Genomic DNA, 25,931 nt, shown 5'->3' on the forward strand with positions numbered 1-25,931 from the left:
AGGCGCGGAAATAGAGGCAGGGAAAGAGAGGCGGGGAATGAAAGGTGGGGAATCAGAGGCGGGGAATCAGAGGCGGGCTATCAGAGACACGGAAAGAGAAGCGTGGTATCAGAGGCGCCGAATCAGAGCCGGCGAATCTGAGCCGGGAAATAAGAGGCAGAGAAACAGAGGCTGTGAAACATTGGTGTGGAATCGGAGGCGGGGTATCAGTGGCAGGGAATCAGAGGCGGGGAATCGGAGACAGGGAATCTGAGGCAGGGAATCTGAGGCAGGGAATCTGAGGCAGGGAATCTGAGGCAGGGAATCTGAGGCGGGGAATCTGAGGCGGTAAATCTGAGTCGGGGAATCTGAGGCACAGGATCTGAGGCAGTGAATCAGAGGCATGGAATCAGAGGCGGGGAATCAGTGGGAGGAAAAGAGATGTGGAGAAAGAGAGGCAGAGAAAGATGCGCGGAAATAGAGGCAGGGAAAGAGAGGCGGGGAATGGAAGGTGGGGAATCAGAGGCGGGGAATCAGAGGCGGGCTATAAGAGACACGGAAAGAGAAGCGTGGAATCAGAGGCGCGGAATCAGAGCCGGCGAATCTGAGCCGGGAAATAAGAGGCAGAGAAACAGAGGCGGTGAAACATTGGTGTGGAATCGGAGGCGGGGTATCAGTGGCAGGGAATCAGAGGCAGGGAATAAGAGGCAGGGAATCAGAGGCAGGGAATCAGAGGCAGGGAATCAGAGGCAGGGAATCTGAGGCAGGGAATCTGAGGCAGGAGTCCGAGGCGGTGTATCAGAGGCAGGGAATCAGAGGCGGGGAATCAGAGGCAGGGAATCTGAGGCAGGGAATCTGATGCAGGGAATCAGAGCCGGGGAATCTGAGGCAGGGAATCAGACACGGGGAATCAGAGGCGGGGAATCAGAGGCGGGGAATAAGAGGCGGGGAATCAGAGGCGGGGAATCAGAGGCAGGGAATCTGAGGCAGGGAATCTGAGGCAGGGAATCTGAGGCAGGGAATCAGAGGCGGGGAATCAGAGGCAGGGAATCAGAGGCGGGGAATCAGAGGCGGGGAATCAGCGGGAGGAAAAGCGTTGTGGGGAAAGAGAAGCAGAGAAAGAGGCGTGGAAATAGAGGCAGGGAAAGAGAGGCGGGGAATGAAAGGTGGGGAATCAGAGGTGGGGAAACAGGCGGGTAAACAGAGGCAGGTAAACATAGGTGGATAAATAGCGGCGGGGAAAGAGGCGGGCAAAACATAGTGGTTGGAACTTGTGTGTTTAAAATCAGGTACACAAAACAGATCAAACAGTGTTGTTGAAATTGAGGGAGGGAAAGACAGGCACGGAAAGAGTGGAGTGGAAAGAGTGGAGGTGAAAGAGAGGCGTCGAGACAGAGGTGGGAAATCAGAGGCGGGGAATCAGAGGCGGTGAAACAGGTGGGTAAACAGAGGCGGGTAAACATAGGCGGAAAAATAGAGGCGGGGAAAGTGATGGGTGAAACATAGTGGTTGGAACTTGTGTGTTGAAAATGAGGTACACAGAACAGATCAAACAGAGTTGTTGAAATTGAGGGAAGGAAAGAGAGGCGCGGAAAGAGTGTAGGGGAAAAAGCGGAGGCGAAAGAGAGGCATACAGACAGAGGTGGGGAATCAGAGGCGGGGAAACAGAGGCGGGGAATCAGAGGCGGGCAATCAGTGGCAGGCAATCAGAGGTGGGGAATCAGTGGGAGGAAAAGAGATGTGGAGAAAGAGAGGCAGAGAAAGATGCGCGGAAATAGAGGCAGGGAAAGAGAGGCGGGGAATGGAAGGTGGGGAATCAGAGGCGGGGAATCAGAGGCGGGCTATAAGAGACACGGAAAGAGAAGCGTGGAATCAGAGGCGCGGAATCAGAGCCGGCGAATCTGAGCCGGGAAATAAGAGGCAGAGAAACAGAGGCGGTGAAACATTGGTGTGGAATCGGAGGCGGGGTATCAGTGGCAGGGAATCAGAGGCAGGGAATAAGAGGCAGGGAATCAGAGGCAGGGAATCAGAGGCAGGGAATCAGAGGCAGGGAATCTGAGGCAGGGAATCTGAGGCAGGAGTCCGAGGCGGTGTATCAGAGGCAGGGAATCAGAGGCGGGGAATCAGAGGCAGGGAATCTGAGGCAGGGAATCTGATGCAGGGAATCAGAGCCGGGGAATCTGAGGCAGGGAATCAGACACGGGGAATCAGAGGCGGGGAATCAGAGGCGGGGAATAAGAGGCGGGGAATCAGAGGCGGGGAATCAGAGGCAGGGAATCTGAGGCAGGGAATCTGAGGCAGGGAATCTGAGGCAGGGAATCAGAGGCGGGGAATCAGAGGCAGGGAATCAGAGGCGGGGAATCAGAGGCGGGGAATCAGCGGGAGGAAAAGCGTTGTGGGGAAAGAGAAGCAGAGAAAGAGGCGTGGAAATAGAGGCAGGGAAAGAGAGGCGGGGAATGAAAGGTGGGGAATCAGAGGTGGGGAAACAGGCGGGTAAACAGAGGCAGGTAAACATAGGTGGATAAATAGCGGCGGGGAAAGAGGCGGGCAAAACATAGTGGTTGGAACTTGTGTGTTTAAAATCAGGTACACAAAACAGATCAAACAGTGTTGTTGAAATTGAGGGAGGGAAAGACAGGCACGGAAAGAGTGGAGTGGAAAGAGTGGAGGTGAAAGAGAGGCGTCGAGACAGAGGTGGGGAATCAGAGGCGGGGAATCAGAGGCGGTGAAACAGGTGGGTAAACAGAGGCGGGTAAACATAGGCGGAAAAATAGAGGCGGGGAAAGTGATGGGTGAAACATAGTGGTTGGAACTTGTGTGTTGAAAATGAGGTACACAGAACAGATCAAACAGAGTTGTTGAAATTGAGGGAAGGAAAGAGAGGCGCGGAAAGAGTGTAGGGGAAAAAGCGGAGGCGAAAGAGAGGCATACAGACAGAGGTGGGGAATCAGAGGCGGGGAAACAGAGGCGGGGAATCAGAGGCGGGCAATCAGTGGCAGGCAATCAGAGGTGGGGAATCAGAGGCGGGGAATAAGAGGCCTGGAATCAGAGGCGGGGAATCAGAGGCGTGGAATCAGAGGCGGGGAATCAGTGGCGGGGAATCAGAGGCGGGGAAACAGAGGTGGGGAATCAGAGGCGGGGATTCAGAGGCGGGGATTCAGAGGCTGGGAATCAGAGGCGGGGAATCAGAGGCGGGGAATCAGAGGCGGGGAATCGGAGACAGGGAATCTGAGGCAGGGAATCTGAGGCAGGGAATCTGAGGCAGGGAATCTGAGGCAGGGAATCTGAGGCGGGGAATCTGAGGCGGTAAATCTGAGTCGGGGAATCTGAGGCACGGAATTTGAGGCAGTGAATCAGAGGCATGGAATCAGAGGCGGGTTATCAGAGGGGGCAAATGAGATGTGGGAAACTAGATGCAGAGAATGAGTCACGGAAATAGAGGCAGGCAAAGAGAGGCAGGGTATCAGAGGCAGGGAATCAGAGGCGTGGAATCAGAGACAAGGAAATAGAGGCGTGGAATCAGAGGTGCGGAATCAGAGGCAGGGAATCAGAGGCAGGGAATCAGAGGCGGGGAATCAGAGGCATGGAATCAGAGGCGGGTAATCAGAGGGGGCAAATCAGATGTGGGAATCTAGATGCAGAGAAAGAGGCACGGAAATAGAGGCAGGCAAAGAGAGGCAGGGTATCTGAGGCAGGGAATCTGAGGCGGGGAATCAGAGACACGGAAGGAGAGGTGGGGAATCAGAGGCGCGGAATCAGAGGCAGGGAAACAGAGGCAGGGATTTAGAGGCAGGGAATCAGAGGTAGGGAATCAGAGGCAGGGAATCAGAGGCAGGGAATCAGAGGCAGGGAATCAGAGGCAGGGAATCAGAGGCAGGGAATCAGAGGCAGGCAATCAGAGGCAGGGAATCTGAGGCAGGGAATCTGAGGCGGGGAATCTGAGGCGGGGAATCTGAGGCGGGGAATCTGAGGCGGGGAATCTGAGGCGGGGAATCTGAGGCGGGGAATCTGAGGTGGGGAATCTGAGACGGGGAATCTGAGGCGGGGAATCTGAGGCGGGGTATCTGAGGCAGGGAATCTCAGGCAGGGAATCAGAGGCGGGGAATCTGAGGCGGGGAATCAGAGGCGGGGATTCAGAGGCGGGGAAACAGAGGCAGGGAATCAGAGGCGGGGAATCAGAGGCGGGGAATCAGAGGCGGTGAATAAGAGGCGGGGAATCAAAGGCAGGGAATCAGAGGCAGGGAATCTGAGGCAGGGAATCTGAGGCGGGGAATCTGGGGCATGGAATCTCAGGCAGGGAATCAGAGCCGGGGAATCTGAGGTGGGGAATCAGATGTGGGGAATCAGAGGCAGGGAAACAGAAGCAGGGAATCTGAGGAAAGGAATCTGAGGCAGGGAATCTGAGGCAGGGAATCAGAGGCGGGGAATCAGAGGCATGGAATCAGAGGCGGGTAATCAGAGAGGGCAAATCAGATGTGGGAATCTAGATGCAGAGAAAGAGGCACGGAAATAGAGGCAGGCAAAGAGAGGCAGGGTATCTGAGGCAGGGAATCTGAGGCGGGGAATCAGAGACACGGAAAGAGAGGTGGGGAATCAGAGGCGCGGAATCAGAGGCAGGGAATCAGAGGCAGGGATTTAGAGGCAGGGAATCAGAGGTAGGGAATCAGAGGCAGGGAATCAGAGGCAGGGAATCAGAGGCAGGGAATCAGAGGCAGGGAATCAGAGGCAGGGAATCAGAGGCAGGCAATCAGAGGCAGGGAATCTGAGGCAGGGAATCTGAGGCGGGGAATCTGAGGTGGGGAATCTGAGGCGGGGAATCTGAGGCGGGGAATCTGAGGCGGGGAATCTGAGGCGGGGAATCTGAGGTGGGGAATCTGAGACGGGGAATCTGAGGCGGGGAATCTGAGGCGGGGTATCTGAGGCAGGGAATCTCAGGCAGGGAATCAGAGGCGGGGAATCTGCGGGAGGAAAAGAGATGTGGGGAAAGAGAGGCAGAGAAAGAGGCGCGGAAATAGAGGCAGGGAAAGAGAGGCGGGGAATGAAAGGTGGGGAATCAGAGGCGGGGAATCAGAGGCGGGCAATCAGAGACACGGAAAGAGAAGCGTGGTATCAGAGGCGCGGAATCAGAGCCGGCGAATCTGAGCCGGGAAATAAGAGGCAGAGAAACAGAGGCTGTGAAACATTGGTGTGGAATCGGAGGCGGGGTATCAGTGGCAGGGAATCAGAGGCGGGGAATCAGAGGCGGGGAATCGGAGACAGGGAATCTGAGGCAGGGAATCTGAGGCAGGGAATCTGAGGCAGGGAATCTGAGGCAGGGAATCTGAGGCGGGGAATCTGAGGCGGTAAATCTGAGTCGGGGAATCTGAGGCACAGAATCTGAGGCAGTGAATCAGAGGCATGGAATCAGAGGCGGGTTATCAGAGGGGGCAAATGAGATGTGGGAAACTAGATGCAGAGAAAGAGACACGGAAATAGAGGCAGGCAAAGAGAGGTAGGGTATCAGAGGCAGGGAATCAGAGGCGTGGAATCAGAGACAAGGAAAGAGAGGCGTGGAATCAGAGGTGCGGAATCAGAGGCAGGGAATCAGAGGCAGGGAATCAGAGGCAGGGAATCAGAGGCAGGGAATCAGAGGCAGGGAATCAGAGGCAGGGAATCTGAGGCAGGGAATCTGAGGCAGGGAATCTGAGGTGGGGAATCAGAGGCGGGGAATCAGAGGCAGGGAATCAGAGGCAGGGAATCAGAGGCAGGGAATCAGATGAAGGGAATCAGATGAAGGGAAGCTGAGGCAGGGAATCTGAGGCAGGGAATCTGAGGCAGGGAATCTGAGGCGGGGAATCTGAGGCGGAGAAACTGAGGCGGGGAATCTGAGGCGGGGAATCTGAGGCGGGGCATCTGAGGCGGGGAATCTGAGGCGGGGAATCTGAGGCAGGGAATGTGAGGCGGGGAATCTGAGGCAGGGAATCTCAGGCAGGGAATCAGATGCGGGGAATCAGAGGCATGGAATCAGAGGCGGGTAATCAGAGAGGGCAAATCAGATGTGGGAATCTAGATGCAGAGAAAGAGGCACGGAAATAGAGGCAGGCAAAGAGAGGCAGGGTATCTGAGGCAGGGAATCTGAGGCGGGCAATCAGAGACACGGAAAGAGAGGTGGGGAATCAGAGGCGCGGAATCAGAGGCAGGGAATCAGAGGCAGGGATTTAGAGGCAGGGAATCAGAGGTAGGGAATCAGAGGCAGGGAATCAGAGGCAGGGAATCAGAGGAGGGGAATCAGAGGCAGGGAATCAGAGGCAGGGAATCAGAGGCGGGGAATCTGAGGCGGGGAATCTGAGGCGGGGAATCTGAGGCGGGGAATCTGAGGCGGGGAATCTGAGGCGGGGAATCTGAGGCGGGGAATCTGAGGCGGGGAATCTGAGGCGGGGAATCTGAGGCGGGGAATCTGAGGTGGGGAATCTGAGACGGGGAATCTGAGGCGGGGAATCTGAGGCGGGGTATCTGAGGCAGGGAATCTCAGGCAGGGAATCAGAGGCGGGGAATCTGAGGCGGGGAATCAGAGGCGGGGATTCAGAGGCGGGGAAACAGAGGCAGGGAATCAGAGGCGGGGAATCAGAGGCGGGGAATCAGAGGCGGGGAATAAGAGGCGGGGAATCAAAGGCAGGGAATCAGAGGCAGGGAATCTGAGGCAGGGAATCTGAGGCAGGGAATCTGAGGCAGGGAATCAGAGGCGGGGAATCAGAGGCAGGGAATCAGAGGCGGGGTATCAGAGGCAGGGAATCTGAGGCAGGGAATCTGATGCAGGGAATCAGAGCCGGGGAATCTGAGGCAGGGAATCAGAGGCGGGGAATCAGAGGCGGGGAATCAGAGGCAGGGAATCTTAGGCAGGGAATCTGATGCAGGGAATCAGAGCCGGGGAATCTGAGGCAGGGAATCAGAGGCGGGGAATCAGAGGCGGGGAATCAGAGGCGGGGAATCAGAGGCAGGGAATCAGAGGCGGGGAATCAGAGGCGGGGAATCTGCGGGAGGAAAAGAGATGTGGGGAAAGAGAGGCAGAGAAAGAGGCGCGGAAATAGAGGCAGGGAAAGAGAGGCGGGGAATGAAAGGTGGGGAATCAGAGGCGGGGAATCAGAGGCGGGCAATCAGAGACACGGAAAGAGAAGCGTGGTATCCGAGGCGCGGATTCAGAGCCGGCGAATCTGAGCCGGGAAATAAGAGGGAGAGAAACAGAGGCTGTGAAACATTGGTGTGGAATCGGAGGCGGGGTATCAGTGGCAGGGAATCAGAGGCGGGGAATCAGAGGCGGGGAATCGGAGACAGGGAATCTGAGGCAGGGAATCTGAGGCAGGGAATCTGAGGCAGGGAATCTGAGGCAGGGAATCTGAGGCGGGGAATCTGAGGCGGTAAATCTGAGTCGGGGAATCTGAGGCACAGAATCTGAGGCAGTGAATCAGAGGCATGGAATCAGAGGCGGGTTATCAGAGGGGGCAAATGAGATGTGGGAAACTAGATGCAGAGAAAGAGGCACGGAAATAGAGGCAGGCAAAGAGAGGCAGGGAATCAGAGGCGTGGAATCAGAGACAAGGAAAGAGAGGCGTGGAATCAGAGGTGCGGAATCAGAGGCAGGGAATCAGAGGCAGGGAATCAGAGGCAGGGAATCAGAGGCAGGGAATCAGAGGCAGGGAATCAGAGGCAGGGAATCAGAGGCAGGCAATCAGAGGCAGGGAATCTGAGGCAGGAAATCTGAGGCAGGGAATCTGAGGCAGGGAATCTGAGGCAGGGAATCTGAGGCGGGGAATCAGAGGCGGGGAATCAGAGGCAGGGAATCAGAGGCAGGGAATCAGAGGCAGGGAATCAGATGAAGGGAATCAGATGAAGGGAAGCTGAGGCAGGGAATCTGAGGCAGGGAATCTGAGGCAGGGTATCTGAGGCGGGGAATCTGAGGCGGAGAAACTGAGGCGGGGAATCTGAGGCGGGGAATCTGAGGCGGGGAATCTGAGGCGGGGCATCAGAGGCGGTGAATCTGAGGCGGGGAATCTGAGGCAGGGAATCTGAGGCGGGGAATCTGAGGCATGGAATCTCAGGCAGGGAATCAGAGCCGGGGAATCTGAGGTGGGGAATCAGATGTGGGGAATCAGAGGCAGGGAAACAGAGGCAGGGAATCTTAGGAAAGGAATCTGAGGCAGGGAATCTGAGGCAGGGAATCAGAGGCGGCGAATCAGAGGCGGGGAATCAGAGGCGGGGTATCAGAGGCATGGAATCAGAGGTGGGTAATCAGAGGGGGCAAATGAGATGTGGGAAACTAGATGCAGAGAAAGAGGCACGGAAATAGAGGCAGGCAAAGAGAGGCAGGGTATCTGAGGAAGGGAATCTGAGGCGCGGAATCAGAGGCAGGAAATCAGAGGCAGGGAATCAGAGGCAGGGATTTAGAGGCAGGGAATCAGAGGCAGGGAATCAGAGGCAGGGAATCAGAAGCAGGGAATCAGAGGCAGGCAATCAGAGGCAGGGAATCTGAGGCAGGGAATCTGAGGCGGGGAATCTGAGGCGGGGAATCTGAGGTGGGGAATCTGAGGCGGGGAATCTGAGGCGGGGAATCTGAGGCGGGGAATCTGAGGCGAGGAATCTGAGGCGGGGAATCTGAGACGGGGAATCTGAGGCGGGGAATCTGAGGCGGGGATTCTGAGGCGGGGTATCTGAGGCGGGGAATCTGAGGCGCGGAATCTGAGGCGGGGTATCTGAGGCAGGGAATCTCAGGCAGGGAATCAGAGCCGGGGAATCTGAGGCGGGGATTCAGAGGCGGGGAAACAGAGGCAGGGAATCAGAGGCGGGGAATCAGAGGCGGGGAATCAGAGGCGGGGAATAAGAGGCGTGGAATCAAAGGCGGGGAATCAGAGGCAGGGAATTTGAGGCAGGGAATCTGAGGCAGGGAATCTGAGGCAGGGAATCAGAGGCGGGGAATCAGAGGCAGGGAATCTGAGGCAGGGAATCTGATGCAGGGAATCAGAGCCGGGGAATCTGAGGCAGGGAATCAGAGGCGGGGAATCAGAGGCGGGGAATCAGAGGCAGGGAATAAGTGGCGGGGAATCAGAGGCGGGGAATCAGAGGCCGGGAATCTGAGGCAGGGAATCTGAGGCAGGGAATCTGAGGCAGGGTATCAGAGGCGGGGAATCAGAGGCAGGGAATCAGAGGCGGGGAATCAGAGGCGGGGAATCAGTGGGAGGAAAAGAGATGTGGAGAAAGAGAGGCAGAGAAAGATGCGCGGAAATAGAGGCAGGGAAAGAGAGGCGGGGAATGGAAGGTGGGGTATCTGAGGCGGGGAATCAGAGGCGGGCTATCAGAGACACGGAAAGAGAAGCGTGGAATCAGAGGCGCGGAATCAGAGCCGGCGAATCTGAGCCGGGAAATAAGAGGCAGAGAAACAGAGGCGGTGAAACATTGGTGTGGAATCGGAGGCGGGGTATCAGTGGCAGGGAATCAGAGGCAGGGAATAAGAGGCAGGGAATCAGAGGCAGGGAATCAGAGGCAGGGAATCAGAGGCAGGGAATCTGAGGCAGGGAATCTGAGGCAGGAATCCGAGGCGGGGTATCAGAGGCAGGGAATCAGAGGCGGGGAATCAGAGGCAGGGAATCTGAGGCAGGGAATCTGATGCAGGGAATCAGAGCCGGGGAATCTGAGGCAGGGAATCAGACACGGGGAATCAGAGGCGGGGAATCAGAGGCGGGGAATAAGAGGCGGGGAATCAGAGGCGGGGAATCAGAGGCAGGGAATCTGAGGCAGGGAATCTGAGGCAGGGAATCTGAGGCAGGGAATCAGAGGCGGGGAATCAGAGGCAGGGAATCAGAGGCGGGGAATCAGAGGCGGGGAATCAGCGGGAAGAAAAGCGTTGTGGGGAAAGAGAGGCAGAGAATGAGGCGTGGAAATAGAGGCAGGGAAAGAGAGGCGGGGAATGAAAGGTGGGGAATCAGAGGTGGGGAAACAGGCGGGTAAACAGAGGCAGGTAAACATAGGTGGATAAATAGCGGCGGGGAAAGAGGCGGGCAAAACATAGTGGTTGGAACTTGTGTGTTTAAAATCAGGTACACAAAACAGATCAAACAGTGTTGTTGAAATTGAGGGAGGGAAAGACAGGCACGGAAAGAGTGGAGTGGAAAGAGTGGAGGCGAAAGAGAGGCGTCGAGACAGAGGTGGGGAATCAGAGGCGGGGAATCAGAGGCGGTGAAACAGGGGGGTAAACAGAGGCGGGTAAACATAGGCGGAAAAATAGAGGCGGGGAAAGTGATGGGTGAAACATAGTGGTTGGAACTTGTGTGTTGAAAATGAGGTACACAGAACAGATCAAACAGAGTTGTTGAAATTGAGGGAAGGAAAGAGAGGCGCGGAAAGAGTGTAGGGGAAAAAGCGGAGGCGAAAGAGAGGCATACAGACAGAGGTGGGGAATCAGAGGCGGGGAAACAGAGGCGGGGAATCAGAGGCGGGCAATCAGTGGCAGGCAATCAGAGGTGGGGAATCAGAGGCGGGGAATAAGAGGCCTGGAATCAGAGGCGGGGAATCAGAGGCGTGGAATCAGAGGCGGGGAATCAGTGGCGGGGAATCAGAGGCGGGGAAACAGAGGCGGGGAATCAGAGGCGGGGATTCAGAGGCGGGGATCCAGAGGCTGGGAATCAGAGGCGGGGAATCAGAGGCGGGGAATCAGAGGCGGGGAATCGGAGACAGGGAATCTGAGGCAGGGAATCTGAGGCAGGGAATCTGAGGCAGGGAATCTGAGGCAGGGAATCTGAGGCGGGGAATCTGAGGCGGTAAATCTGAGTCGGGGAATCTGAGGCACGGAATCTGAGGCAGTGAATCAGAGGCATGGAATCAGAGGCGGGTTATCAGAGGGGGCAAATGAGATGTGGGAAACTAGATGCAGAGAATGAGTCACGGAAATAGAGGCAGGCAAAGAGAGGCAGGGTATCAGAGGCAGGGAATCAGAGGCGTGGAATCAGAGACAAGGAAATAGAGGCGTGGAATCAGAGGTGCGGAATCAGAGGCAGGGAATCAGAGGCAGGGAATCAGAGGCAGGGAATCAGAGGTAGGGAATCAGAGGCAGGGAAATAGAGGCAGGGAATCAGAGGCAGGCAATCAGAGGCAGGGAATCTGAGGCAGGAAATCTGAGGCAGGGAATCTGAGGCAGGGAATCTGAGGCAGGGAATCTGAGGTGGGGAATCAGAGGCGGGGAATCAGAGGCAGGGAATCAGAGCCAGGGAATCAGAGGGAGGGAATCAGATGAAGGGAATCAGATGAAGGGAAGCTGAGGCAGGGAATCTGAGGCATCGAATCTGAGGCAGGGAATCTGAGGCGGGGAATCTGAGGCGGAGAATCTGAGGAGGGGAATCTGATGCGGGGAATCTGAGGCGGGGAATCTGAGGCGGGGATTCTGAGGCGTGGAATCTGAGGCAGGGAATCTGAGGCAGGGAATCTGAGGCATTGAATCTCAGGCAGGGAATCAGAGGCGGGGAATCTGAGGTGGGGAATCAGACGTGGGGAATCAGAGGCGGGGAAACAGAGGCAGGGAATCTGAGGAAAGGAATCTGAGGCAGGGAATCTGAGGCAGGGAATCAGAGGCGGGGAATCAGAGGCGGGGAATCAGAGGCGGGGAATCAGAGGCATGGAATCAGAGGCGGGTAATCAGAGGGGGCAAATCAGATGTGGGAATCTAGATGCAGAGAAAGAGGCACGGAAATAGAGGCAGGCAAAGAGAGGCAGGGTATCTGAGGCAGGGAATCTGAGGCGGGGAATCAGAGACACGGAAAGAGAGGCGGGGAATCAGAGGCGCGGAATCAGAGGCAGGGAATCAGAGGCAGGGATTTAGAGGCAGGGAATCAGAGGCAGGGAATCAGAGGCAGGGAATCAGAGGCAGGGAATCAGAGGCAGGCAATCAGAGGGAGGGAATCAGAGGCAGGGAATCAGAGGCAGGCAATCAGAGACAGGGAATCTGAGGCGGGGAATCTGAGGCGGGGAATCTGAGGGGGGGAATCTGAGGCGGGGAATCTGAGGCGGGGAATCTGAGGCGGGGAATCTGAGGCGGGGAATCTGAGGCGGGGAATCTGAAACGGGGAATCTGAGGCGGGGAATCTGAGGCGGGGTATCTGAGGCAGGGAATCTCAGGCAGGGAATCAGAGCCGGGGAATCTGAGGCGGGGAATCAGAGGCGGGGAATCAGAGGCGGGGAATCAGAGGCGGGGAATCAGAGGCATGGAATCAGAGGCGGGTAATCAGAGGGGGCAAATCAGATGTGGGAATCTAGATGCAGAGAAAGAGGCACGGAAATAGAGGCAGGCAAAGAGAGGCAGGGTATCTGAGGCAGGGAATCTGAGGCGGGGAATCAGAGACACGGAAATAGAGGTGTGGAATCAGAGGCGCGGAATCAGAGGCAGGGAATCAGAGGCAGGGATTTAGAGGCAGGGAATCAGAGGCAGGGAATCAGAGGCAGGGAATCAGAGGCAGGGAATCAGAGGCAGGGAATCAGAGGCAGGGAATCAGAGGCAGGGAAACAGAGGCAGGCAATCAGAGGCAGGGAATCTGAGGCAGGGAATCTGAGGCGGGGAATCTGAGGTGGGGAATCTGAGGCGGGGAATCTGAGGCGGGGAATCTGAGGCGGGGAATCTGAGGTGGGGAATCTGAGGCGGGGAATCTGAGGCGGGGAATCTGAGACGGGGAATCTGAGGCGGGGAATCTGAGGCAGGGAATCTGAGGCAGGGAATCAGAGGCGGGGAATCAGAGGCAGGGAATCAGAGGCGGGGAATCAGCGGGAAGAAAAGCGTTGTGGGGAAAGAGAGGCAGAGAAAGAGGCGTGGAAATAGAGGCAGGGAAAGAGAGGCGGGGAATGAAAGGTGGGGAATCAGAGGTGGGGAAACAGGCGGGTAAACAGAGGCAGGTAAACATAGGTGGATAAATAGCGGCGGGGAAAGAGGCGGGCAAAACATAGTGGTTGGAACTTGTGTGTTTAAAATCAGGTACACAAAACAGATCAAACAGTGTTGTTGAAATTGAGGGAGGGAAAGACAGGCACGGAAAGAGTGGAGTGGAAAGAGTGGAGGCGAAAGAGAGGCGTCGAGACAGAGGTGGGGAATCAGAGGCGGGGAATCAGAGGCGGTGAAACAGGTGGGTAAACAGAGGCGGGTAAACATAGGCGGAAAAATAGAGGCGGGGAAAGTGATGGGTGAAACATAGTGGTTGGAACTTGTGTGTTGAAAATGAGGTACACAGAACAGATCAAACAGAGTTGTTGAAATTGAGGGAAGGAAAGAGAGGCGCGGAAAGAGTGTAGGGGAAAAAGCGGAGGCGAAAGAGAGGCATACAGACAGAGGTGGGGAATCAGAGGCGGGGAAACAGAGGCGGGGAATCAGAGGCGGGCAATCAGTGGCAGGCAATCAGAGGTGGGGAATCAGAGGCGGGGAATAAGAGGCCTGGATTCAGAGGCGGGGAATCAGAGGCGTGGAATCAGAGGCGGGGAATCAGTGGCGGCGAATCAGAGGCGGGGAAACAGAGGCGGGGAATCAGAGGCGGGGATTCAGAGGCGGGGATTCAGAGGCTGGGAATCAGAGGCGGGGAATCAGAGGCGGGGAATCAGAGGCGGGGAATCGGAGACAGGGAATCTGAGGCAGGGAATCTGAGGCAGGGAATCTGAGGCAGGGAATCTGAGGCAGGGAATCTGAGGCGGGGAATCTGAGGCGGTAAATCTGAGTCGGGGAATCTGAGGCACGGAATCTGAGCCAGTGAATCAGAGGCATGGAATCAGAGGCGGGTTATCAGAGGGGGCAAATGAGATGTGGGAAACTAGATGCAGAGAATGAGTCACGGAAATAGAGGCAGGCAAAGAGAGGCAGGGTATCAGAGGCAGGGAATCAGAGGCGTGGAATCAGAGACAAGGAAATAGAGGCGTGGAATCAGAGGTGCGGAATCAGAGGCAGGGAATCAGAGGCAGGGATTCAGAGGCAGGGTATCAGAGGCAGGGAATCAGAGGCAGGGAAACAGAGGCAGGGAATCAGAGGCAGGCAATCAGAGGCAGGGAATCTGAGGCAGGAAATCTGAGGCAGGGAATCTGAGGCAGGGAATCTGAGGCAGGGAATCTGAGGTGGGGAATCAGAGGCGGGGAATCAGAGGCAGGGAATCAGAGGCAGGGAATCAGAGGGAGGGAATCAGATGAAGGGAATCAGATGAAGGGAAGCTGAGGCAGGGAATCTGAGGCAGGGAATCAGAGGCGGGGAATCAGAGGCAGGGAATCAGAGGCGGGGAATCAGAGGCGGGGAATCAGCGGGAAGAAAAGCGTTGTGGGGAAAGAGAGGCAGAGAAAGAGGCGTGGAAATAGAGGCAGGGAAAGAGAGGCGGGGAATGAAAGGTGGGGAATCAGAGGTGGGGAAACAGGCGGGTAAACAGAGGCAGGTAAACATAGGTGGATAAATAGCGGCGGGGAAAGAGGCGGGCAAAACATAGTGGTTGGAACTTGTGTGTTTAAAATCAGGTACACAAAACAGATCAAACAGTGTTGTTGAAATTGAGGGAGGGAAAGACAGGCACGGAAAGAGTGGAGTGGAAAGAGTGGAGGTGAAAGAGAGGCGTCGAGACAGAGGTGGGGAATCAGAGGCGGGGAATCAGAGGCGGTGAAACAGGGGGGTAAACAGAGGCGGGTAAACATAGGCGGAAAAATAGAGGCGGGGAAAGTGATGGGTGAAACATAGTGGTTGGAACTTGTGTGTTGAAAATGAGGTACACAGAACAGATCAAACAGAGTTGTTGAAATTGAGGGAAGGAAAGAGAGGCGCGGAAAGAGTGTAGGGGAAAAAGCGGAGGCGAAAGAGAGGCATACAGACAGAGGTGGGGAATCAGAGGCGGGGAAACAGAGGCGGGGAATCAGAGGCGGGCAATCAGTGGCAGGCAATCAGAGGTGGGGAATCAGAGGCGGGGAATAAGAGGCCTGGAATCAGAGGCGGGGAATCAGAGGCGTGGAATCAGAGGCGGGGAATCAGTGGCGGGGAATCAGAGGCAGGGAAACAGAGGCGGGGAATCAGAGGCGGGGATTCAGAGGCGGGGATCCAGAGGCTGGGAATCAGAGGCGGGGAATCAGAGGCGGGGAATCAGAGGCGGGGAATCGGAGACAGGGAATCTGAGGCAGGGAATCTGAGGCAGGGAATCTGAGGCAGGGAATCTGAGGCAGGGAATCTGAGGCGGGGAATCTGAGGCGGTAAATCTGAGTCGGGGAATCTGAGGCACGGAATCTGAGGCAGTGAATCAGAGGCATGGAATCAGAGGCGGGTTATCAGAGGGGGCAAATGAGATGTGGGAAACTAGATGCAGAGAATGAGTCACGGAAATAGAGGCAGGCAAAGAGAGGCAGGGTATCAGAGGCAGGGAATCAGAGGCGTGGAATCAGAGACAAGGAAATAGAGGCGTGGAATCAGAGGTGCGGAATCAGAGGCAGGGAATCAGAGGCAGGGAATCAGAGGCAGGGAATCAGAGGTAGGGAATCAGAGGCAGGGAAATAGAGGCAGGGAATCAGAGGCAGGCAATCAGAGGCAGGGAATCTGAGGCAGGAAATCTGAGGCAGGGAATCTGAGGCAGGGAATCTGAGGCAGGGAATCTGAGGTGGGGAATCAGAGGCGGGGAATCAGAGGCAGGGAATCAGAGCCAGGGAATCAGAGGGAGGGAATCAGATGAAGGGAATCAGATGAAGGGAAGCTGAGGCAGGGAATCTGAGGCATCGAATCTGAGGCAGGGAATCTGAGGCGGGGAATCTGAGGCGGAGAATCTGAGGAGGGGAATCTGATGCGGGGAATCTGAGGCGGGGAATCTGAGGCGGGGATTCTGAGGCGTGGAATCTGAGGCAGGGAATCTGAGGCAGGGAATCTGAGGCATTGAATCTCAGGCAGGGAATCAGAGGCGGGGAATCTGAGGTGGGGAATCAGACGTGGGGAATCAGAGGCGGGGAAACAGAGGCAGGGAATCTGAGGAAAGGAATCTGAGGCAGGGAATCTGAGGCAGGGAATCAGAGGCGGGGAATCAGAGGCGGGGAATCAGAGGCGGGGAATCAGAGGCATGGAATCAGAGGCGGGTAATCAGAGGGGGCAAATCAGATGTGGGAATCTAGATGCAGAGAAAGAGGCACGGAAATAGAGGCAGGCAAAGAGAGGCAGGGTATCTGAGGCAGGGAATCTGAGGCGGGGAATCAGAGACACGGAAAGAGAGGCGGGGAATCAGAGGCGCGGAATCAGAGGCAGGGAATCAGAGGCAGGGATTTAGAGGCAGGGAATCAGAGGCAGGGAATCAGAGGCAGGGAATCAGAGGCAGGGAATCAGAGGCAGGCAATCAGAGGGAGGGAATCAGAGGCAGGGAATCAGAGGCAGGCAATCAGAGACAGGGAATCTGAGGCGGGGAATCTGAGGCGGGGAATCTGAGGGGGGGAATCTGAGGCGGGGAATCTGAGGCGGGGAATCTGAGGCGGGGAATCTGAGGCGGGGAATCTGAGGCGGGGAATCTGAAACGGGGAATCTGAGGCGGGGAATCTGAGGCGGGGTATCTGAGGCAGGGAATCTCAGGCAGGGAATCAGAGCCGGGGAATCTGAGGCGGGGAATCAGAGGCGGGGAATCAGAGGCGGGGAATCAGAGGCGGGGAATCAGAGGCATGGAATCAGAGGCGGGTAATCAGAGGGGGCAAATCAGATGTGGGAATCTAGATGCAGAGAAAGAGGCACGGAAATAGAGGCAGGCAAAGAGAGGCAGGGTATCTGAGGCAGGGAATCTGAGGCGGGGAATCAGAGACACGGAAATAGAGGTGTGGAATCAGAGGCGCGGAATCAGAGGCAGGGAATCAGAGGCAGGGATTTAGAGGCAGGGAATCAGAGGCAGGGAATCAGAGGCAGGGAATCAGAGGCAGGGAATCAGAGGCAGGGAATCAGAGGCAGGGAATCAGAGGCAGGGAATCAGAGGCAGGGAATCAGAGGCAGGGTATCAGAGGCAGGGAATCAGAGGCAGGGAAACAGAGGCAGGGAATCAGAGGCAGGCAATCAGAGGCAGGGAATCTGAGGCAGGAAATCTGAGGCAGGGAATCTGAGGCAGGGAATCTGAGGCAGGGAATCTGAGGTGGGGAATCAGAGGCGGGGAATCAGAGGCAGGGAATCAGAGGCAGGGAATCAGAGGGAGGGAATCAGATGAAGGGAATCAGATGAAGGGAAGCTGAGGCAGGGAATCTGAGGCAGGGAATCAGAGGCGGGGAATCAGAGGCAGGGAATCAGAGGCGGGGAATCAGAGGCGGGGAATCAGCGGGAAGAAAAGCGTTGTGGGGAAAGAGAGGCAGAGAAAGAGGCGTGGAAATAGAGGCAGGGAAAGAGAGGCGGGGAATGAAAGGTGGGGAATCAGAGGTGGGGAAACAGGCGGGTAAACAGAGGCAGGTAAACATAGGTGGATAAATAGCGGCGGGGAAAGAGGCGGGCAAAACATAGTGGTTGGAACTTGTGTGTTTAAAATCAGGTACACAAAACAGATCAAACAGTGTTGTTGAAATTGAGGGAGGGAAAGACAGGCACGGAAAGAGTGGAGTGGAAAGAGTGGAGGCGAAAGAGAGGCGTCGAGACAGAGGTGGGGAATCAGAGGCGGGGAATCAGAGGCGGTGAAACAGGGGGGTAAACAGAGGCGGGTAAACATAGGCGGAAAAATAGAGGCGGGGAAAGTGATGGGTGAAACATAGTGGTTGGAACTTGTGTGTTGAAAATGAGGTACACAGAACAGATCAAACAGAGTTGTTGAAATTGAGGGAAGGAAAGAGAGGCGCGGAAAGAGTGTAGGGGAAAAAGCGGAGGCGAAAGAGAGGCATACAGACAGAGGTGGGGAATCAGAGGCGGGGAAACAGAGGCGGGGAATCAGAGGCGGGCAATCAGTGGCAGGCAATCAGAGGTGGGGAATCAGAGGCGGGGAATAAGAGGCCTGGAATCAGAGGCGGGGAATCAGAGGCGTGGAATCAGAGGCGGGGAATCAGTGGCGGGGAATCAGAGGCGGGGAAACAGAGGCGGGGAATCAGAGGCGGGGATTCAGAGGCGGGGATCCAGAGGCTGGGAATCAGAGGCGGGGAATCAGAGGCGGGGAATCAGAGGCGGGGAATCGGAGACAGGGAATCTGAGGCAGGGAATCTGAGGCAGGGAATCTGAGGCAGGGAATCTGAGGCAGGGAATCTGAGGCGGGGAATCTGAGGCGGTAAATCTGAGTCGGGGAATCTGAGGCACGGAATCTGAGGCAGTGAATCAGAGGCATGGAATCAGAGGCGGGTTATCAGAGGGGGCAAATGAGATGTGGGAAACTAGATGCAGAGAATGAGTCACGGAAATAGAGGCAGGCAAAGAGAGGCAGGGTATCAGAGGCAGGGAATCAGAGGCGTGGAATCAGAGACAAGGAAATAGAGGCGTGGAATCAGAGGTGCGGAATCAGAGGCAGGGAATCAGAGGCAGGGAATCAGAGGCAGGGAATCAGAGGTAGGGAATCAGAGGCAGGGAAATAGAGGCAGGGAATCAGAGGCAGGCAATCAGAGGCAGGGAATCTGAGGCAGGAAATCTGAGGCAGGGAATCTGAGGCAGGGAATCTGAGGCAGGGAATCTGAGGTGGGGAATCAGAGGCGGGGAATCAGAGGCAGGGAATCAGAGCCAGGGAATCAGAGGGAGGGAATCAGATGAAGGGAATCAGATGAAGGGAAGCTGAGGCAGGGAATCTGAGGCATCGAATCTGAGGCAGGGAATCTGAGGCGGGGAATCTGAGGCGGAGAATCTGAGGAGGGGAATCTGATGCGGGGAATCTGAGGCGGGGAATCTGAGGCGGGGATTCTGAGGCGTGGAATCTGAGGCAGGGAATCTGAGGCAGGGAATCTGAGGCATTGAATCTCAGGCAGGGAATCAGAGGCGGGGAATCTGAGGTGGGGAATCAGACGTGGGGAATCAGAGGCGGGGAAACAGAGGCAGGGAATCTGAGGAAAGGAATCTGAGGCAGGGTATCTGAGGCAGGGAATCAGAGGCGGGGAATCAGAGGCGGGGAATCAGAGGCGGGGAATCAGAGGCATGGAATCAGAGGCGGGTAATCAGAGGGGGCAAATCAGATGTGGGAATCTAGATGCAGAGAAAGAGGCACGGAAATAGAGGCAGGCAAAGAGAGGCAGGGTATCTGAGGCAGGGAATCTGAGGCGGGGAATCAGAGACACGGAAAGAGAGGCGGGGAATCAGAGGCGCGGAATCAGAGGCAGGGAATCAGAGGCAGGGATTTAGAGGCAGGGAATCAGAGGCAGGGAATCAGAGGCAGGGAATCAGAGGCAGGGAATCAGAGGCAGGCAATCAGAGGGAGGGAATCAGAGGCAGGGAATCAGAGGCAGGCAATCAGAGACAGGGAATCTGAGGCGGGGAATCTGAGGCGGGGAATCTGAGGGGGGGAATCTGAGGCGGGGAATCTGAGGCGGGGAATCTGAGGCGGGGAATCTGAGGCGGGGAATCTGAGGCGGGGAATCTGAAACGGGGAATCTGAGGCGGGGAATCTGAGGCGGGGAATCAGAGGCGGGGAATCAGAGGCGGGGAATCAGAGGCGGGGAATCAGAGGCATGGAATCAGAGGCGGGTAATCAGAGGGGGCAAATCAGATGTGGGAATCTAGATGCAGAGAAAGAGGCACGGAAATAGAGGCAGGCAAAGAGAGGCAGGGTATCTGAGGCAGGGAATCTGAGGCGGGGAATCAGAGACACGGAAATAGAGGTGTGGAATCAGAGGCGCGGAATCAGAGGCAGGGAATCAGAGGCAGGGATTTAGAGGCAGGGAATCAGAGGCAGGGAATCAGAGGCAGGGAATCAGAGGCAGGGAATCAGAGGCAGGGAATCAGAGGCAGGGAATCAGAGGCAGGGAATCAGAGGCAGGCAATCAGAGGCAGGGAATCTGAGGCAGGGAATCTGAGGCGGGGAATCTGAGGTGGGGAATCTGAGGCGGGGAATCTGAGGCGGGGAATCTGAGGCGGGGAATCTGAGGCGGGGAATCTGAGGCGGGGAATCTGAGGTGGGGAATCTGAGACGGGGAATCTGAGGCGGGGAATCTGAGGCAGGGAATCTGAGGCAGGGAATCAGAGGCGGGGAATCAGAGGCAGGGAATCAGAGGCGGGGAATCAGCGGGAAGAAAAGCGTTGTGGGGAAAGAGAGGCAGAGAAAGAGGCGTGGAAATAGAGGCAGGGAAAGAGAGGCGGGGAATGAAAGGTGGGGAATCAGAGGTGGGGAAACAGGCGGGTAAACAGAGGCAGGTAAACATAGGTGGATAAATAGCGGCGGGGAAAGAGGCGGGCAAAACATAGTGGTTGGAACTTGTGTGTTTAAAATCAGGTACACAAAACAGATCAAACAGTGTTGTTGAAATTGAGGGAGGGAAAGACAGGCACGGAAAGAGTGGAGTGGAAAGAGTGGAGGCGAAAGAGAGGCGTCGAGACAGAGGTGGGGAATCAGAGGCGGGGAATCAGAGGCGGTGAAACAGGTGGGTAAACAGAGGCGGGTAAACATAGGCGGAAAAATAGAGGCGGGGAAAGTGATGGGTGAAACATAGTGGTTGGAACTTGTGTGTTGAAAATGAGGTACACAGAACAGATCAAACAGAGTTGTTGAAATTGAGGGAAGGAAAGAGAGGCGCGGAAAGAGTGTAGGGGAAAAAGCGGAGGCGAAAGAGAGGCATACAGACAGAGGTGGGGAATCAGAGGCGGGGAAACAGAGGCGGGGAATCAGAGGCGGGCAATCAGTGGCAGGCAATCAGAGGTGGGGAATCAGAGGCGGGGAATAAGAGGCCTGGATTCAGAGGCGGGGAATCAGAGGCGTGGAATCAGAGGCGGGGAATCAGTGGCGGCGAATCAGAGGCGGGGAAACAGAGGCGGGGAATCAGAGGCGGGGATTCAGAGGCGGGGATTCAGAGGCTGGGAATCAGAGGCGGGGAATCAGAGGCGGGGAATCAGAGGCGGGGAATCGGAGACAGGGAATCTGAGGCAGGGAATCTGAGGCAGGGAATCTGAGGCAGGGAATCTGAGGCAGGGAATCTGAGGCGGGGAATCTGAGGCGGTAAATCTGAGTCGGGGAATCTGAGGCACGGAATCTGAGCCAGTGAATCAGAGGCATGGAATCAGAGGCGGGTTATCAGAGGGGGCAAATGAGATGTGGGAAACTAGATGCAGAGAATGAGTCACGGAAATAGAGGCAGGCAAAGAGAGGCAGGGTATCAGAGGCAGGGAATCAGAGGCGTGGAATCAGAGACAAGGAAATAGAGGCGTGGAATCAGAGGTGCGGAATCAGAGGCAGGGAATCAGAGGCAGGGAATCAGAGGCAGGGTATCAGAGGCAGGGAATCAGAGGCAGGGAAACAGAGGCAGGGAATCAAAGGCAGGCAATCAGAGGCAGGGAATCTGAGGCAGGAAATCTGAGGCAGGGAATCTGAGGCAGGGAATCTGAGGCAGGGAATCTGAGGTGGGGAATCAGAGGCGGGGAATCAGAGGCAGGGAATCAGAGGCAGGGAATCAGAGGGAGGGAATCAGATGAAGGGAATCAGATGAAGGGAAGCTGAGGCAGGGAATCTGAGGCAGGGAATCTGAGGCAGGGAATCTGAGGCAGGGAATCTGAGGCGGAGAATCTGAGGAGGGGAATCTGAGGCGGGGAATCTGAGGCGGGGAATCTGAGGCGGGGTATCTGAGGCGGGGAATCTGAGGCAGGGAATCTGAGGCGGGGAATCTGAGGCATGGAATCTCAGGCAGGGAATCAGAGGCGGGGAATCTGAGGTGGGGAATCAGACGTGGGGAATCAGAGGCGGGGAAACAGAGGCAGGGAATCTGAGGAAAGGAATCTGAGGCAGGGAATCTGAGGCAGGGAATCAGAGGCGGGGAATCAGAGGCGGGGAATCAGAGGCGGGGAATAAGAGGCATGGAATCAGAGGCGGGTAATCAGAGGGGGCAAATCAGATGTGGGAATCTAGATGCAGAGAAAGAGGCACGGAAATAGAGGCAGGCAAAGAGAGGCAGGGTATCTGAGGCAGGGAATCTGAGGCGGGGAATCAGAGACACGGAAAGAGAGGCGGGGAATCAGAGGCGCGGAATCAGAGGCAGGGAATCAGAGGCAGGGATTTAGAGGCAGGGAATCAGAGGCAGGGAATCAGAGGCAGGGAATCAGAGGCAGGGAATCAGAGGCAGGCAATCAGAGGGAGGGAATCAGAGGCAGGGAATCAGAGGCAGGCAATCAGAGGCAGGGAATCTGAGGCGGGGAATCTGAGGCAGGGAATCTGAGGCGGGGAATCTGAGGCGGGGAATCTGAGGCGGGGAATCTGAGGCGGGGAATCTGAGGCGGGGAATCTGAGGCGGGGAATCTGAGACGGGGAATCTGAGGCGGGGAATCTGAGGCGGGGTATCTGAGGCAGGGAATCTCAGGCAGGGAATCAGAGCCGGGGAATCTGAGGCGGGGAATCAGAGGCGGGGAATCAGAGGCGGGGAATCAGAGGCGGGGAATCAGAGGCGGGGAATCAGAGGCAGGGAATCTGAGGCGGGGAAACAGAGGCAGGGAATCTGAGGAAAGGAATCTGAGGCAGGGAATCTGAGGCAGGGAATCAGAGGCGGGGAATCAGAGGCGCGGAATCAGAGGCGGGGAATCAGAGGCATTGAATCAGAGGCGGGTAATCAGAGGGGGCAAATCAGATGTGGGAATCTAGATGCAGAGAAAGAGGCACGGAAATAGAGGCAGGCAAAGAGAGGCAGGGTATCTGAGGCAGGGAATCTGAGGCGGGGAATCAGAGACACGGAAAGAGAGGCGGGGAATCAGAGGCGCGGAATCAGAGGCAGGGAATCAGAGGCAGGGATTTAGAGGCAGGGAATCAGAGGCAGGGAATCAGAGGCAGGGAATCAGAGGCAGGGAATCAGAGGCAGGCAATCAGAGGGAGGGAATCAGAGGCAGGGAATCAGAGGCAGGCAATCAGAGGCAGGGAATCTGAGGCGGGGAATCTGAGGCGGGGAATCTGAGGCGGGGAATCTGAGGCGGGGAATCTGAGGCGGGGAATCTGAGGCGGGGAATCTGAGGCGGGGAATCTGAGGCGGGGAATCTGAGACGGGGAATCTGAGGCGGGGAATCTGAGGCGGGGTATCTGAGGCAGGGAATCTCAGGAAGGGAATCAGAGCCGGGGAATCTGAGGCGGGGAATCAGAGGCGGGGAATCAGAGGCGGGGAATCAGAGGCGGGGAATCAGAGGCGGGGAATCAGAGGCAGGCAATCAGAGGCAGGGAATCTGAGGCAGGGAATCTGAGGCGGGGAATCTGAGGCGGGGAATCTGAGGCGGGGAATCTGAGTTGGGGAATCTGAGGCGGGGAATCTGAGGCGGGGAATCTGAGGCGGGGAATCTGAGGTGGGGAATCTGAGATGGGGAATCTGAGGCGGGGAATCTGAGGCGGGGTATCTGAGGCAGGGAATCTCAGGCAGGGAATCAGAGCCGGGGAATCTGAGGCGGGGAATCAGAGGCGGGGATTCAGAGGCGGGGAAACAGAGGCAGGGAATCAGAGGCGGGGAATCAGAGGCGGGGAATCAGAGGCGGGGAATAAGAGGCGGGGAATCAAAGGCAGGGAATCAGAGGCAGGGAATCTGAGGCAGGGAATCTGAGGCAGGGAATCTGAGGCAGGGAATCAGAGGCGGGGAATCAGAGGCAGGGAATCAGAGGCGGGGAATCAGAGGCAGGGAATCTGAGGCAGGGAATCTGATGCAGGGAATCAGAGCCGGGGAATCTGAGGCAGGGAATCAGAGGCGGGGAATCAGAGGCGGGGAATCAGAGGCGGGAAATAAGAGGCGGGAAATCAGAGGCGGGGAATCAGAGGCCGGGAATCTGAGGCAGGGAATCTGAGGCAGGGAATCTGAGGCAGGGAATCAGAGGCGGGGAATCAGAGGCAGGGAATCAGAGGCGGGGAATCAGAGGCGGGGAATCTGCGGGAGGAAAAGAGATGTGGGGAAAGAGAGGCAGAGAAAGTGGCGCGGAAATAGAGGCAGGGAAAGAGAGGCGGGGAATGAAATGTGGGGAATCAGAGGCGGGGAATCAGAGGCGGGCTATCAGAGACACGGAAAGAGAAGCGTGGTATCAGAGGCGCCGAATCAGAGCCGGCGAATCTGAGCCGGGAAATAAGAGGCAGAGAAACAGAGGCTGTGAAACATTGGTGTGGAATCGGAGGCGGGGTATCAGTGGCAGGGAATCAGAGGCGGGGAATCGGAGACAGGGAATCTGAGGCAGGGAATCTGAGGCAGGGAATCTGAGGCAGGGAATCTGAGGCAGGGAATCTGAGGCGGGGAATCTGAGGCGGTAAATCTGAGTCGGGGAATCTGAGGCACAGGATCTGAGGCAGTGAATCAGAGGCATGGAATCAGAGGCGGGGAATCAGTGGGAGGAAAAGAGATGTGGAGAAAGAGAGGCAGAGAAAGATGCGCGGAAATAGAGGCAGGGAAAGAGAGGCGGGGAATGGAAGGTGGGGAATCAGAGGCGGGGAATCAGAGGCGGGCTATCAGAGACACGGAAAGAGAAGCGTGGAATCAGAGGCGCGGAATCAGAGCCGGCGAATCTGAGCCGGGAAATAAGAGGCAGAGAAACAGAGGCGGTGAAACATTGGTGTGGAATCGGAGGCGGGGTATCAGTGGCAGGGAATCAGAGGCAGGGAATAAGAGGCAGGGAATCAGAGGCAGGGAATCAGAGGCAGGGAATCAGAGGCAGGGAATCTGAGGCAGGGAATCTGAGGCAGGAGTCCGAGGCGGGGTATCAGAGGCAGGGAATCAGAGGCGGGGAATCAGAGGCAGGGAATCTGAGGCAGGGAATCGGAGACAGGGAATCTGAGGCAGGGAATCTGAGGCAGGGAATCTGAGGCAGGGAATCTGAGGCGGGGAATCTGAGGCGGTAAATCTGAGTCGGGGAATCTGAGGCACGGAATTTGAGGCAGTGAATCAGAGGCATGGAATCAGAGGCGGGTTATCAGAGGGGGCAAATGAGATGTGGGAAACTAGATGCAGAGAATGAGTCACGGAAATAGAGGCAGGCAAAGAGAGGCAGGGTATCAGAGGCAGGGAATCAGAGGCGTGGAATCAGAGACAAGGAAATAGAGGCGTGGAATCAGAGGTGCGGAATCAGAGGCAGGGAATCAGAGGCAGGGAATCAGAGGCAGGGAATCAGAGGCAGGGAATCAGAGGCAGGGAAACAGAGGCAGGGAATCAGAGGCAGGCAATCAGAGGCAGGGAATCTGAGGCAGGAAATCTGAGGCAGGGAATCTGAGGCAGGGAATCTGAGGCAGGGAATCTGAGGCGGGGAATCAGAGGCGGGGAATCAGAGGCAGGGAATCAGAGGCAGGGAATCAGAGGGAGGGAATCAGATGAAGGGAATCAGATGAAGGGAAGCTGAGGCAGGGAATCTGAAGCAGGGAATCTGAGGCAGGGATTCTGAGGCGGGGAATCTGAGGCGGAGAATCTGAGGAGGGGAATCTGAGTCGGGGAATCTGAGGCGGGGAATCTGAGGCGGGGAATCTGAGGCGGGGAATCTGAGGCAGGGAATCTGAGGCGGGGAATCTGAGGCATGAAATCTCAGGCAGGGAATCAGAGGCGGGGAATCTGAGGTGGGGAATCAGACGTGGGGAATCAGAGGCGGGGAAACAGAGGCAGGGAATCTGAGGAAAGGAATCTGAGGCAGGGAATCTGAGGCAGGGAATCAGAGGCGGGGAATCAGAGGCGGGGAATCAGAGGCATGGAATCAGAGGCGGGTAATCAGAGGGGGCAAATCAGATGTGCGAATCTAGATGCAGAGAAAGAGGCACGGAAATAGAGGCAGGCAAAGAGAGGCAGGGTATCTGAGGCAGGGAATCTGAGGCGGGGAATCAGAGACACGGAAAGAGAGGCGGGGAATCAGAGGCGCGGAATCAGAGGCAGGGAATCAGAGGCAGGGA

Source organism: Narcine bancroftii, chromosome 11, assembly GCF_036971445.1.
Source record: "Narcine bancroftii isolate sNarBan1 chromosome 11, sNarBan1.hap1, whole genome shotgun sequence".
NCBI lineage: Eukaryota > Metazoa > Chordata > Chondrichthyes > Torpediniformes > Narcinidae > Narcine > Narcine bancroftii.